The sequence below is a fragment of the Petaurus breviceps genome, unplaced genomic scaffold, assembly GCF_028583685.1.
Source record: "Petaurus breviceps papuanus isolate PSGF00001 unplaced genomic scaffold, PetGlider_PUasm1.0 38, whole genome shotgun sequence".
Lineage (NCBI taxonomy): Eukaryota > Metazoa > Chordata > Mammalia > Diprotodontia > Petauridae > Petaurus > Petaurus breviceps.
The window spans coordinates 91,323,349-91,338,376 of NW_027186304.1; the positions used below are offsets into that span (position 1 = coordinate 91,323,349).

At 35.1% G+C, this 15,028-nt stretch overlaps 1 long non-coding RNA gene across 2 annotated transcripts in view; it reads right to left on the reverse strand.

Moving 5' to 3' along the window:
- Nucleotides 1–15,028, reverse strand: part of LOC138170671 (uncharacterized) — a 321,824-nt gene that overhangs the window by 4,485 nt on the left and 302,311 nt on the right. Inside the window, exon 1 of one of the 2 annotated variants that reach the window (XR_011170710.1) lies at nucleotides 4,120–4,249. The exons of the other annotated variant lie outside the window; for it this stretch is intronic. This is a non-coding gene — a long non-coding RNA (uncharacterized lncRNA). Of the gene's footprint in view, nucleotides 1–4,119; nucleotides 4,250–15,028 lie in introns of those variants that run through there. 2 annotated transcript variants of the gene reach the window in all.

The window sequence follows — 15,028 nt, forward strand, 5'->3', positions numbered from 1 at the left end:
TATATGCAGAAAAAAAATATTATGTTTGGTGCTTAAGCCCCAGTTTCTATTTCTATAAGCCCCTGGCACTTATTTATTTTCTTGTCGTATTAGTGATATTTTTATACATTAATATCTTTATTATTATTATTGAGAAAAATTCTCATTAACAATAACCACTATGGCTTACATTTCCTCAATTCTCTATAGCACCATCAAAAGTATAAAAAAACATATAATTGATCTATTTGCTATCAATATTTATAGATATTTTACTGGTGAGATAATTAATTATAATAAGATCATTTTATACATGTTCATTTGATCCTTGCAACAATTTCATGGGGTATTGCTTTTATACATTATAGACATATCTATATACATACAAACACACATGTATGCATGTCTCTATTATACTATATACATATACACATACACACACGTGTGTGTGTGTGTATCAGAGGAGGTAACTGAAGCTGATGGAGACTAATTAACTTGTCAAGGCTTAAAAAACTATTAAGTATCTGGGATTGATTTGAACCCAGGATTTTCCAGTTCTAACCAAGGCCCTACACTATACTAATGACTCTACTTAGCTGCATTTTTTTTTCACTGAGAGAAAAAAGTTAACTTCACTTGTCTTGTTTTCCTTGTGTATGCCAGGGGAACAGCCATGCCACCCAGACATAGAAGCAAATAGGACACAACAGCCATTGTATGGTAAATGTTTAGATTGTAGAAACATCCCAAAGTGGGAAACTATAAAGAAGAGTTTGTGTAGACTATTCCATTGATTTGGCAGATGTAATATGGAATAGTGAATTGTGATATATGTGTGTGTGTGTATAGATATAGTGAATTGGCATCAGACTCAGAAAGACCCAGTAGAGTTCTAGGACTGTAAGTGGCAGGGCATCTTTAGTAGAAGACATTTCCTGTTGGAGAGTTCCCTAGAACAATTAACTTACAGGTCCAAAGCACCAAAACTGACAAAAATGCCAAAATACCTGAAGTCCATTGGTAAATTGTTCAATGGAAACAGCATTGTTCCTGGCATCAGAAAACACCTGGGTTGAAGTTCTGAGTATCTCTTTCTGGTTGCATTCCCTGGGCAAAATCATTGAGCTTCTTATGGTCTCAGTTTCCTTATATCCAAAATGAGGATAATGCTGTTTGCTTTGTGACATGGTTGTTTTGAAGAAAATACTGCTTTTATTTCAAAATCATTCAATCTATAAACTTTTTTTTTTAAACACCAACTGTGTAAAGTCACTGTGTAAAGCACTAGGGATAGAAAGAAAGCTAAAGCAAAGCTGCCTTCAAGTAGCTCACAATCTAATGGCAGAGACAAAAAGCAAATGAATGTGTACAAATTATATACATGAATTATACACATGGGCAGCTAGGTGGTGCAGTGAATAGAGTACCAACCCTGGATTCAGGAGGACCTGAGTTCAAATCTGCCCTCAGACACTTAACACTAGCCATGTGACCTTGGACAAGTCACTTAATCTCAAATGCCCTGCCTTCTCCCCTCCACAAAGTAAATACACACATACACACAGAGTATAAATAGCAAATAATTAATAGAGACAAGGCACCATAATTAAGAGGAACTGGAAAAGTATTTTTGTGGAAGGTAGGACTTTAGCTGGGAAATACTATATACGTTTTATCTAGAATAATAACCATCTTTTCATTTAATATCATTATTTTTGGTTTCTTATTTTGTTTGATTTTTTAGGTTTTACATTTCATATTAACAATTTTCTCCAATTTCTCTCAAATTTCATTCAACAGGGCTGATGACTCTCTATTCTGGAATACCATTCCCTGAGGACCCCAGTCATGCTTACTTCAATCAGATATTGATGCTATATTTATCAACTTTCAGACCAGGTACCTTTCTACCTTGTTGAAAACTGATGACTCACTAGCTGGGATCAGCTTATCTAGAGGGGTCCCTATCATAGTCTCCATGCTCTACTCAACTTCACTCTCCAGACTTCTTTTTCCAAACAGTATATGGTCTGTTCCTCATTACCAGGATGTAAATTATTGAAGGTGTTCTTTCAGTCATGTTCAACTCTTCATGACTCCATTTGGGATTTTTGGTAAAAATACTGAAATGGTTTGCCATTTTCTTCTCCAGCTCATTTTACAGGTGAGGAAATTGAGGTAAACAACATTAAGTGACTTGCCCATGGTCATAAAGCCAATGTTTCTGAGACTAGATTTGAATTCAGAAAGATGAATCTTCCTGACTCCAAACCCAGTACTTTATCCACCATGCCACCTAGATGCCCCTCCTGAAGGTGCAGACTATCTTATTTGCTGATATTTGTATATGCAGTATTTAGCAGAGTGCCTTATAAATAAAACTGCTTAGTAAATATTATGTTTGATTGTCTATGGATGTATGGATGTATCTATCTGTGTATCTATCTATCTACTTTATGTTACTGTCAAGTAAGTTTATTATGCTGCATTAAGCTGTATACATCCTATCTCTCCCTACTTCAAGACAAGCAACTTAAAAGTAGTACCTGTCTCTATTTACCCTTGCATCTACATCTCTCTTTCCCCCAATATTTAGTACAATGCACTGCATATTGAAGACACAACATTTTTTATCAAGTGCTAAAATAGTGAATATCAATGGGTGTTTTCATTTGTTAGTATTTCTACTCCAGGCAAAAGTCACCCAGTTAACAAGCATTTATCAATTGCTTTTTATATGCCAGGCATGAGATAAGTAGTAGGAATACAAAGTAAGGAAAAGTAAGTCCCTACCTTCAAAGAGCTCACGGTCTATTGAGAAAGAAAACATGGGAACAAGTATGTACAGATAAGATATATACAGGATAAATTAGATATGATCAAGAGAGGAAAATCACTATCACTGAGAGGAATCAGGAAAACTTCTTGTAGGTAAGAATTTAGTTGGGACTTGAAAGAAACCAAATAAGCCAAGAGACTGTGGCAAGAAGGGGAAATAATTTAAGGTACAGGAGATAACCAATAAAAATATCCTCAGTTAGGAGATGGAGTGTTTTGTTTTAGGAATAGTGAGGCCAGTGGCACTGGATCTCAGAATGTGGAGGAGTGAGAAAAGTACAAGAAAACTGGAAATTAGGAGGTGACCAGGTTATGGAGGAGTTTAAAAGGCAGGTGCTTGTATATTTAATCCTGGAGCAAATAGGGAGCTACTAGAATTTATTGAATAGTGGATGACATGGTCAAGCCTATGCTTTAGGAAGAATAAATTGATATCTGAGTGAGGGATAAACTGTGTTGGAGAAAGTTTTGAGATGAGACCAAAGAACTGCCATTTTATTAATCTAGTTGTTATGTAATCATGCCAGGGTCAGGAGACAGAGGAAATATATGATAGAAGTTACAAAGAACTTGGCAATATTTGGGGATTTGGGGGCAGGGGTGGTACATGAGGATGGAATCCAAGTTAGGAAATGTGGGAGCCTCCAGTGTAATAAACAATTAGGAAGAAGGAAGGACTTAAGGGAGGGGGAGGAGGAGAATGATTTTAATTTGAACATTTTGAGTTTTGTGTGTATATTATCCAGTGGTAAATATAATAGAATTTCATACCAAGAATCAAGGTTAAAATTATAAAAGAAATGTATAACTAGCAACATGGTAGAGTAGTTATATAGGAAGGACAGGGAATAAAAAACAAAATAGAAAGTCCATGTACTCCATTGGTCCTCATCTGATGTCAAGTTATTTAGAAGAAAGTCTTTAGTACACTGGACAGAGTTTCTATGGAGGATATATAGGAAAATAAGGAAAAGCCACAGAGGATAAAGAGTACATGGTTTATCTTCAATTGAAGGGAGAACTGCTAGGGATATCAAAGTAAGTATTGTTACTGAGGAAATTATTGAAGCACCAACACAATATCCACAGCATCAGTGGCAACTGTAAATATGCCAACATAGTTCTCGATCACAAAATATAACAAACTCTCCATATATAAGACAGAAGCAAAACATTCATTCAGACACAAGAAAACCAAATCCCAACACCAGAAAGTCAAATCCATCATAATAACAAAGTCAATAAACCATAACACAGCAGGAGTCACATCATTCTTTAGCCTTTCCACAAACAAACACTCACAATCCTATCTGTCTCCTTGGCTGCATTATCTCCTCCCTTCAGCTCTAACTTCTCTGACTCCCATCTTCCTGTGGGCTCTGCTCCAGCCTTCAGCAAACTCCTCCCACCACAGGTTCCATGTGATTACGTTCAACCTATTATGGAGCAGAGAAAATATTCAAATAAGGTAAGGTCTTCAAATTCCTGAAGTCTTATTAAGGGGCAGGGAAGATCTTCAAATTTCCATTACCATTACAATGATAGAATGAAACAATTGTAATTTGGGGAAATGCTTAATTTAAAAACTATAATTGAGTTCATTTTAATCCTAAAACAAGGACAGGAAACCATTCCTTAGAAACAGTTACTACTGCACATTTATTTCTTTAATTTGTTTCAAATTAATGTTATATAGTATGATTACTGGTTTTTCAAACTGTAATGCCAATGAAATGAAAATATAGCCACTGATAACACCAAATTGTACTTTGCTCAGTATGAAATACAACTTTTCATTGAATTGGAGATGTTTATGTTCCATTAATATATGACCAATGTAGTCATTAACTATTGACAATGTCTATATTATAATTGTTATAATATTTATAGTTATTATAATATTCTTAACCAATATATTCAGCAACTATTGAGGTAATATATTTGCCACCTAATTAGTCTGGCTAAAGATTTTTATTTCAAAAATATTTTCACAAGTATTAACAGCTTAAACTCAGTTGTGGAGATTTGAGATGTGATTTGAGAATATTTTTAAAAGAAATATACAGGAAATAACTATGTGAGTGCATAATATTTTATTTACCAAAATATACTTATTTTCCTGTAGTATGATTTTCATATACTACCATTTCCCACTTACAATCAGTCGTTTTATACACATTTATTAGGCACTTACTATATGCTAATGTATCATACTAAACATTGAGGACACAAAAAAGATAAATGATAGTCCATGATCTTGAAGAGATTACAATCAAATGACTTTATTATATCTAGGAAGTCAGTGATTAAAACTATAGCATAAGAGCTGTGCTTAAACGGATAAAAAACGTTTCCACCAAAGCAACATTTCTCTAAAGCACATCAAGTCTAGAGAATCAAAAGCAGACATATGCACAATTATATGATTATTTTTCTCCATCTCTTATTTTCTTCATACCTATTTGTCCATTTATTCTTTAATTCAACATAAAGGCAATTCCTTATTTCTTCAACTTAAAAATGAATTTTGTGACTAGAATTTAGATAAAAATTGGTTCTCTGGCACTCAGAACATATTATACATAGTAAAGTTCTTTAACCAGTCCCCTAAAGCTTTTATTTTTTTTTTTTTAAGCAATCGGGGTTAAGTAACTTGCTCAAGGTTCCACGGCCAGTTATTTCTGGGTGTGATGCTGAGTATCTGAGCCCGGACTCGATCCAGGTCATCCCAACACTGGAGCCGGTGCTCTTACTCTCTGTGCTACCTTGCCGGCCACTCCACCCCCCCCCCAAGGCTTTTATAGCCTGAGTTGAACTCTAGTACTAATCATTTTAATGATACTGAAACACTACCAAAGGCCAGCTCCAAATCTAGCAACAATACATATGTATGAGACATTCAGTCTGAAGAAACTAGTCCAAGAGTGAGTCTTGGTGTCAAGACTTGAATTCAAAACCTGTCTCAGACATGAAGAACAAGTCACTCAACCCTCCTTAAGCTTTTATTGCTAGTTCTTAGAATTCAATAAACATTCTTCAGGTACCCATTCTGTGTCATGTACTGTGCTAAGCACTAGGGATATATATATATATATATATATATATATATATATATATATATATATATATATATTTTTTAATAGAAAGCTAGCTCCCCACCATCAACGAGCTTACAATCTACGGGGAGATAAAAGACAAAGAGAAGCTGGAAGGTGGGGGAGGGGTGGAAGGGAGGCCACAAGGGAGCATTATGTTGAATTGAGTTCCAACCAAGGAGAACTTCAGATATAAAATGGATTTAGCTAGAAAGTCCAGATTCCAGACCTTTATGAAGAAAAGCTTTAAGAGGAATAAAGTGCTTCACCCTATAGCCCTCCAATGGGGGAGGGTACAATAGGCATATTAATATCATTTATTTCAAAGGGTTGTTGGGAGAATCAGATAAGATTATACACACACATATAGCACACTTTGAAAATCTTAAAGTGATATATAAATCTTTGGAGGAGGAGGAGAGTGAAGAGAAGGAGGAGGAGGAAAAGAAGGAGGAGGAGGAAGAAACGGAGAAAGAGGAGGAAGAGGAAGAGGAGAAGGAGGAGGGGGAGGAGGGGAAGGAGGAGAAGGAGGAGGAGAAAGAGGAGGGGGAGTAGGAAAAGGAGGAGGAGAAAAAGAAGAAGAAAAAAGAAGGAGGAAGAGGAGGAGAAGAAGAATTCTTGTACACACAACTTATGTATTATGTACATTAAATGTATCTAATTAATGATCTGTATTTAGTTTTAAGTACCTAACAGAACAAGAAATATATAGAAATGGGCTCTTTGTGCCATTATGGATAGAAATATATCTACTTTGAGACTACCAATACATGATTCTATGAGCCCATTTAACTTCAAGATTTTCTAACCATAAAGTGTGAGTTTTCAAACCTAAGAAATGCCATTTATTCAGTTGTGAAACAGACATTGCTCCTTACTTCTTTAATAGGAGGATATGAGGATTGCAGTGGCAGGCTATGTCTCTAAGACTAGAAACAAAAAAAAAAGAGTTAAGATGATATCATTTCTGTGAGGATGCATTATCAGAAAGGATTGTAGAATTTCCTTCCTAGAAGTCATTTCTTTCATGCAGAAACACTCTCAAAAATATGTTTGGACTGATGATTTTTAATATTTTGAGAAATTTGGAGTGTAATAAAGTGGGCTTTTAAAATAAAAATATATAATTATGTCTTTGCAAATAGTATTTAATGACTTTTTATTGAATTTTCCAATTTCACTATTTTGAATGTTACTATTTTACAATTTTATTCATGTTCAGAAATGACTGAAACCCAGATCTCAGAAATAGCCTACCTTACAAAACAACACATAATATTTTGCAATCGTTGGACTATTTTTTATTATAAGTTATAATATAGGAAGATTTGAGGATAGTGATATAGGAAATAATTGAAGTTTTAAATAATTTTATTTTGTTAAGACTAACATTTTTTAAATGAAACATTTAAACAAAAAAGCATTTTTATGTTTATTAGAATTTAATTGATGTTACTTAATAGATACTCTAAGATGTTGTACTTGAGATTTTAAGTCAATTAACTTTTTTTCTATATAATTCTTTAATTAGAAAGGAAGTTATTCTAGTTTGGACTAAAAGTAATTTAGAATCTAAATCTAAGACCAAATACCTATCTAATCCAGACAATCCCTCTACAAGAGCCTTGCCAGTTGACCAATCAGCAACTTTCCTAATTTTCCATCTTTAATTTTTAATAAGGATGTTTTTGTGAATATAATAGTGACAAGTTGATGATTATAACCTGTTATAGTAATTTCCTATAGCAGTTAAAATGATGTAATATCTGTAACTTTTTGTGAGATTATAGGCTTAATTAATTAAAATTCTCAGTGTAAGTAAATTATGGAAGCTTTTATTGCATTTACAAAGTCATTTTAGTTACTAAGAATGGAAAATTTTTCCATTGAAAATCTTCTTACAAATATTTCCACAAATGTTAACTTCTCCTTTGAAATCACTTTTGTTTTGTTTTGTCTTCTTTCCGTGACATCATCAACATATTTCCTATAGAGGTTTTTTTTTTTTGTTTCATTCCCACTATTTGTGTAACAGAGCTTTCCTTTCAGTAATATCCTCCCTATGAGGAAGGGGGTGAGTGGTAAAGGCAGTAAAGAGAGGGAAAGTTCTCTTTGCTTTATTTTACAGTTCATAACAGGTAAGATTTCTCCTCCAAAATGTTTTCTCCAGGGTCCAGAATTTAAAATATTCTTCTCATTCATCTCTCTGCTTCTTCAAGATATGCAACAATCTTATTGGACATCTATCCACTTTAGTGTTACACATCTTCACTATAATATTTCAAAAGTAAATCATATCTGATAAAAATATTGAGAAGAATAAATATTCAATCAATGGAATTCCTAAAAGTTAGCAAAAATTAGAGCAGCTAGGTGGTGCAGTGAATAGAGCACTGGCCCTGGAGTCAGGAGGACCTGAGTTCAAATCCAGCCCCAGACACTTGACACATTTACTAGCTGTGTGACCTTGGGCAAATCACTTAACCCCAATTTCCTTGCCTTCCCCCATCCAAAAAAAGTTAGTAAAAATCAATGTGATATATTGGACCTAGTGCTAGATTTGGAGGAAGAAAGAACCAAAGTTCAACAACAGTTTCTTAAGATGATTGTTGCCAGTCATTTCAGAGTCTTTGTGACCTTATTTGGGTTTTTTGGGGGAAAGATAATGGAGTGGTTTGCCATTTCCTTCTCCAGATCATTTTATTGATGAAAAATTGAGGCAAACAGGGTTGTGACTTGCCCAACACCTCAGGTCAGATTTGAACTCATAAAATGAGTTGTCCTGAGTCCACTGTACCACCTATAGCTGACCTATCTCTTAATACATACTAGAGACTGCTAGCTAGTTGCCTTGCTAGCTAGCTGGATGAAAGAGAGTTGTATAGATCTGTATATAGAAAGAAAACACATAAAAATAAGCTGAAAATTTTGTGTGGGAGTGGGAAGAATGAAAAGATCTTGTAGTTGTTTTTCAGTCACATCTAATTCTTCTTGACCTCTTTTGGAATTTTCTTGGCAAAGATAGTAGAGTGGTTTGCCATTTCCTCCTTTAGCTCACTTTATACATGAAGAAACTGAAGCAAATAGGGTGAAGTGACTTATGTAGGCTCACAGAGCTAGTGAGTGTCTGAGGCTGGATTCCAACTCAGGCATTCCTGACTCCAGGCTCATGTTCTGTCTACTGTGCCCTCTAGCTGCCCCAGCTATGTACATGTTGAGTACCTATATGTACAGACACTTGTGTTGGATCCTGGGAATATGAACGCACAAAAAAAGAAATATCCTCTACTTACAAAGTTCTTTCATTCTAATGGGGGGGGGGCAAGTATATATTAAAAACATATGCGTGTATGTGTGTGGATATACACATATGTATGCATATATATGCATGTAATTGTGTGTATTCATATACATGTATAAGTGCATACATATATACACACCCATGTGTCTGTATGTATATGTGTATGTATAAATGCATAGTGAGTATAAGGGACCCCCAGTAAAACTCCAATAAGAACTGAAGTCTACTAAGCAGAGATACTGAAAGCTAAAAAGGAAAGACCTCAGAAAATAGACCATGTCCACCCTATGATCTCATCCAGTCATCCCAGTAATAGGTTGGCTTGTCCAACTAGGATACCATCAGCTAGGAGGAGCAAGCCTAACTGAGCTGCTCCAGGGAAGACCCTATTCCCTGCAAAATGTCTACCCAGCTGAACTGAAAAGCAACTTGTAGTGAATCATGAGAACCCAGTGGAAATATAAAGGACACTATTTCTTTGCAGTACCTGTCTTATGAGTTGCTCAACCATGTATTCCTTCTTTTCCATTGTCCTTTAAGTCTTTGTCCACTCTTCATTCCTCTTGCTCTCTGCAACTGTTTGTATGAGAGCATGCCCCTGATGTTTAGGGGAAGATGTTTTTAAATTACTGCCCTTGTCATATGCGTAATTTTCCCACAGGTTTATCCCTAGAACCCAGGTAGCAGTAGCTGCCTCCCCATCTGGAGATTCTATGAACAATTGACTGTGTGAGTGGGGAGAATGAGCAGGGATTGGATGTAGGACATTACATAAATAAATATGAATGTATAAAATAATTTATTTAAATAAAAGATAGTTTGCGGAGAAGGGCATTAGCAAATAGGGAGGTCAAGAAAGGTTTCGAGCAAGAGACAGTGTTTACGTGATGTCTTCAAGGAAAAAATAGATTCTGTGAGATTAAATTAAAGAGTGCATTCTACATATGTGGGAGAGCTTGTGCAAAAGCACAGGTATAAGAGATGGAGTGTAGTATATGAGAAATGTAGAAAGGCAGTTTGTCTAAAACATAGAATGCAGAACACAGTGTTGCAGCAAGCACCCCAGCATCCCCAGCGTGGCTGCCAACACAGGTTCTTAGATTTGCTTTTCTAAAGGAAAGCAACTCAAAAGGGGTTAACAAGCTTACTTTAATCAATCAAACACATACTATTTACCTAGTTCAGGGGAAAAAGTTCAGCACCCCAAATTTCAGAGTATACAGACAGAAGTTACAAGACAGAAACAGATCAAGCAGACAGGGCTTCAAAACTGTCTGACCATTACATATATCCATAACTAATCACAGTTACCAGAGAGGGAAGCATCAACATCTGGTTTTTCAAAGCCAGGGGGCTCTCAATGGCTGCCCAGAGTCTCATCTGGTCAAATCATACAACACTTCTCAAAGTGAGCCCCAAAACAATGTCTCACACCAGGGATTATATAGCCTTCTCCTGGGTCAGAAAATGTAACAACCCTCTTGACCCACTGCCCAATCACAAAGCACCAAGGTGTGGGTGTTCCTGAAAAACAAGCCTCCCACCACAGGCTCCAGGTTCATTTAACCTAGGGGCCGGGAAGATCTTAAAATTTTACATTACTATAACACAGGGGAACAAACACCCTATTGAGGCTGGAAAGGAATAGGTTGTATACAATTTTAAAATCAAAATAAAAGAGTTTATACTTTATCCTAAATATAATAGTCTCAGGAAGGTTAAGGGACTTACCCATGATCATATAAGACTACTATGGCTTAGAGTGAGGATTCAGATCATCATTGTATGCCATTGTCTCCCAGAGAGAAATACAAAAGTATAATTTTTAAAAAATCACTTCAGTTCATTCCAAATAATATCTTTCCAGCCCTTAGTAAAATGCCTGACAAAAGTAAGCACTTAAGAAGTGTTTGCTAACTATTGTCTGACTACATAATCACCATAATGCTTTAGTTGGGTAAGGCAGATAACCAGTATGGCCTTACTATCACTAAATTACTGTCAGACATGTTCCAGCTATTGAATTCTTTAGTCTTTCCCACTTTAAATATAAGCTTTGAAGGCATATGGTAGAAAAAAAATCCTTCTTGCTAGCCTTCTAAGCCAATTTGACAGAACTATTTCCTTTAAAAATGATTTAACTTTTTATTTGGGGTTCATTTTTAATTAGATCTAAAATTTTGCCATGACCTTGCATGCACACTGTTTTTATCCGCCTCTCATTCAAATAAGTAATTTTAGACACATTAGAGTTTCTATGTCCACAAAGAAAACCGTAATTTATCCTTATTAGTCTCCTCATTTAAACAAAAAATCCTGCACAGGTTCTCTCTTCCTTAGTGGAAGATTTAATAATGATTTATGTGCCTTAAGCTCTAGTATTACTCCAGAGTTAGCAGATTATCTCAAGGTAAGCTTTTAAGCCCTCAACTTATTCTTAAACTCTGAACTTTTTACATTGAACCAGTTATTCAATTTAAATGTTTTATTATTTTTAAAATCTGAATTTAACAAATACTATAATAGTCATATGGTAATGTATAATATAGAATAGAACAAAGATTATATATGAAAATTTAAAACTTTATTACATATAGCTTGCTATTTTTATATAATAAAAACAATGTAACTTTCAAAGCTTTTCTGGTGGTGTTTCCCTTTGAAAATTTTCCAGTTCCATTCTTTATATTTTAAAAAATGTTTCAATGACCCTCTTTCCTTTTCCTTTTAATTTTGTAATAAACTCCATTGCATGTTTACACTTCTTATTATTTCCCCTAAGGAAAAAAAAAGGGAAAACATCATTATAACAAATAAACATAATCAAGCAAAATAAGCACATATATTTTTCGATATGGTTTGCTGGTTGACAGATCTGGGAGAAATGCCAGAAGCAGAATAGGGGTCTATACACAACATTTCGTTGATCTGACCAAGGCAAGGCTTAGATAGTGTCACTCATGAGAACTTGTGGAAAATATGAGAAAATTATTATGCCTGGAGAAGTTCCCCAGTACTGTACCTCAGTCTCTTGATGGCATGCTTGTCTGGATTCTGGATAATGGGAGATATGCTCACACTTTCTGAGTCACCAATGGAAAGAAGCAGGACTGTGTGCTTGCTGCCAGGCTTTTTAATACGTTTTCTGCAGTGTTATCAGATGCCTTTGGTGAAGACTAAAACGTCATCAAGGTCAACTACTACACTGATAGTAAATTATTTAACTTGAAAAGGTTACAAGCCAAGATTAAAATGGAGTGCAAAGTAGAGGACTAAACTGGACACAGAGATCCATTCTCCAGTTGACCTGTCAAGCATTTAAACTCTACTGCAGAGAGCACAACTAAGATGGGTGAGCCATGTTGTTCAACACAAAAAGTACATTTGCCTAAAATACTATTTTATGGATAATCCACACAAGGCAAGCAATCAGATGGAGATGGGTAGAAGTGATAATTAGTGCAGATGTGGAAAAATTGGGACATGAATTCATTGTTGATGGAATTGTGAACTGGTCCAACCATACTGGAGAGCAATCTGGAATTATGCCCTAAGACTTATTAAACTGCCTATACCCTTTGACCTATCAATACTACTTCTACATCAATTTCAAAAGATTATTGGGGGAAAAGAAAAAGAACCTATATGTTATAAAATATTTATAGCAGCTCTCTTTGTGGTGGCAAAGAACTAGAACTTGTAAGTATGTCCATCAATTAAGGAATGGCTGAATATGGTGCGGTATATGATTGGGATATAATACTACAGTGCTAGAAGAAATTATGAGCTCAATGATCTTAGAAAATATGGATAAACTTCCACAAAATAAGGAAGAGTGAGATGAACAGAACCAATAGAATGCTGTATACAGTAAAAGCAATATTGTTTTAAGAATTACTTTGAGCAAATCATTTTGACTATTATAAATACTCAATTTAACTGCAAAGAATATATGAAGGGGGATGCCATCCACACCCAGTGAAAGAACTGATAAATAGAAGCATGTCTATAATGATTTTACGTGTGTGCATATGTGTGTGTGTGTGTGTGTGTGTGTGTGTGTGTGTGTGTGTAATGGTGACCATGCCTAGAATGGGGGGTAAGAGGGTAAGGGAATAAAAACAAAGGAAAAAGAAATCTATGTGTTAACTTTTTTATTTATTTAAAAGGAAAAACAAGTTATACAAAAGAGATGTGCAGTTTCATTTCATGTGCAATCATCTTTTTATTATGTTATGTTGCAGAAATGCTTATTTTATTCCATATTTTTATTTATTTTTTTGCTTTTTGGAGGGAGGAAGGCAGGGCAATTGAGGTTAATTGATTTGCTCGATGTCATATGGCTAGTAAGTGTTAAGTGTCTGAGGCCAGATTTGAATTCAGTTCCTCCTCTCTCCAGGGCCCATGCTCAATATATTCACTGCACCACCTAACTGCCTCCATAACTTTTTCTTTTTAAAGAAATAATACAAGGACACTCTCAAGTTCTTTCTGAAGAACTTTGGAATCAGTGTAAGATGTGGGAAAAACTGGGCAAGGACTGTACAGCATGCATGTTTGAATCAAAGAAAAAGTTATACTCTTTCAGTAAAGCAGAGTTTTAGTACTTTAAATGAAATGTAAGATGCACAAATTTGGAGACATCCCCACTCCAAATATTCATATGGACTATTTGTGCCCCACCTGTGGTGGAGCCTACTGAGTTCATATTGGTCTTATCTGCCACAGTGGGATACACTCTATACTTTGATGCTGGTATAGGGATATTATTTTGGTCCTCCTCAAGAGCAAAGGAAAACAACCAATCATTTTTCATTCTCCCCAAAATATGTCTAATTATTTAAATCGATTCCATCATCTATCTCTGTCATGAGGTTGGAAGTATGCTTGCTCATGAGTCCTCTGGAATCATGACTGATCACTGCACTGATCAGAATTCTTAAATAATTCATTCCCCACTCCCTTTTTATCTATAGAATTTGCTTTTACTACCTAGAATGTTCTGCTTCTGAGTATTTCATTCTGCACCTGGACTTCACAGGTTTTCATATTTATTGCTTGTAAATAAAAGCTTTTTGGATTCTGCTCTCTAATCAATTTTGCTATCCTCCTCCACTTTAGAGAGGAATTCCTCTCATTCACCTTCACATTTATGATTGTTAATTGTATATCTCCCTTGATCTTATCTTCTAATACATTTTTGTCTTTAGTCCATGTCTCCCTTTTCATAAAGAATTCAACTGTTAAAAGAAGTATATTTAGCAATTAATATGTTTCTACTTCTGTGTCCTTCTTATTTTCCCTGTACAGAAACTCCAAGACCAGAATCTTTCACTTTCTTTCTTTCTTTTCAACATTCCTTCACAATGTAATTCCCAAAACTGGATTCTGTTTTCTTTTTGACTTATCCATCAATGAATTTGTCCTTCCTCTAATCCCCTCTGTCCCCAAATTATCTTTCTTCAGTTTTCATGTTTCATTAAATACATTTATATCTTAAATATGTTGTGTGTGTTACTGTATGTACATATGTATTACACCCTTTGTACAGTTCAGATGAAAATGAAATTCATGTGATCACCATTCCCTGATGGCTTCCATTTTGTTTATAAAGCCTTGACCTTGCACAAAATATATTATTTTGTTTTCTAAGTTTTTTTTTGCCTTTTCCTCTTCCTTTTATCCCTAGTGTATAATTTCTCCTTACATTTTCTTCCTTCTTTTAACATCATCAGAACTAAAAAAAAATGCCATTTCTGTGCCCTTTGCCTTATTTATGTTTTACTCTGACCTTTGATGAGATTAAGATTCCAGG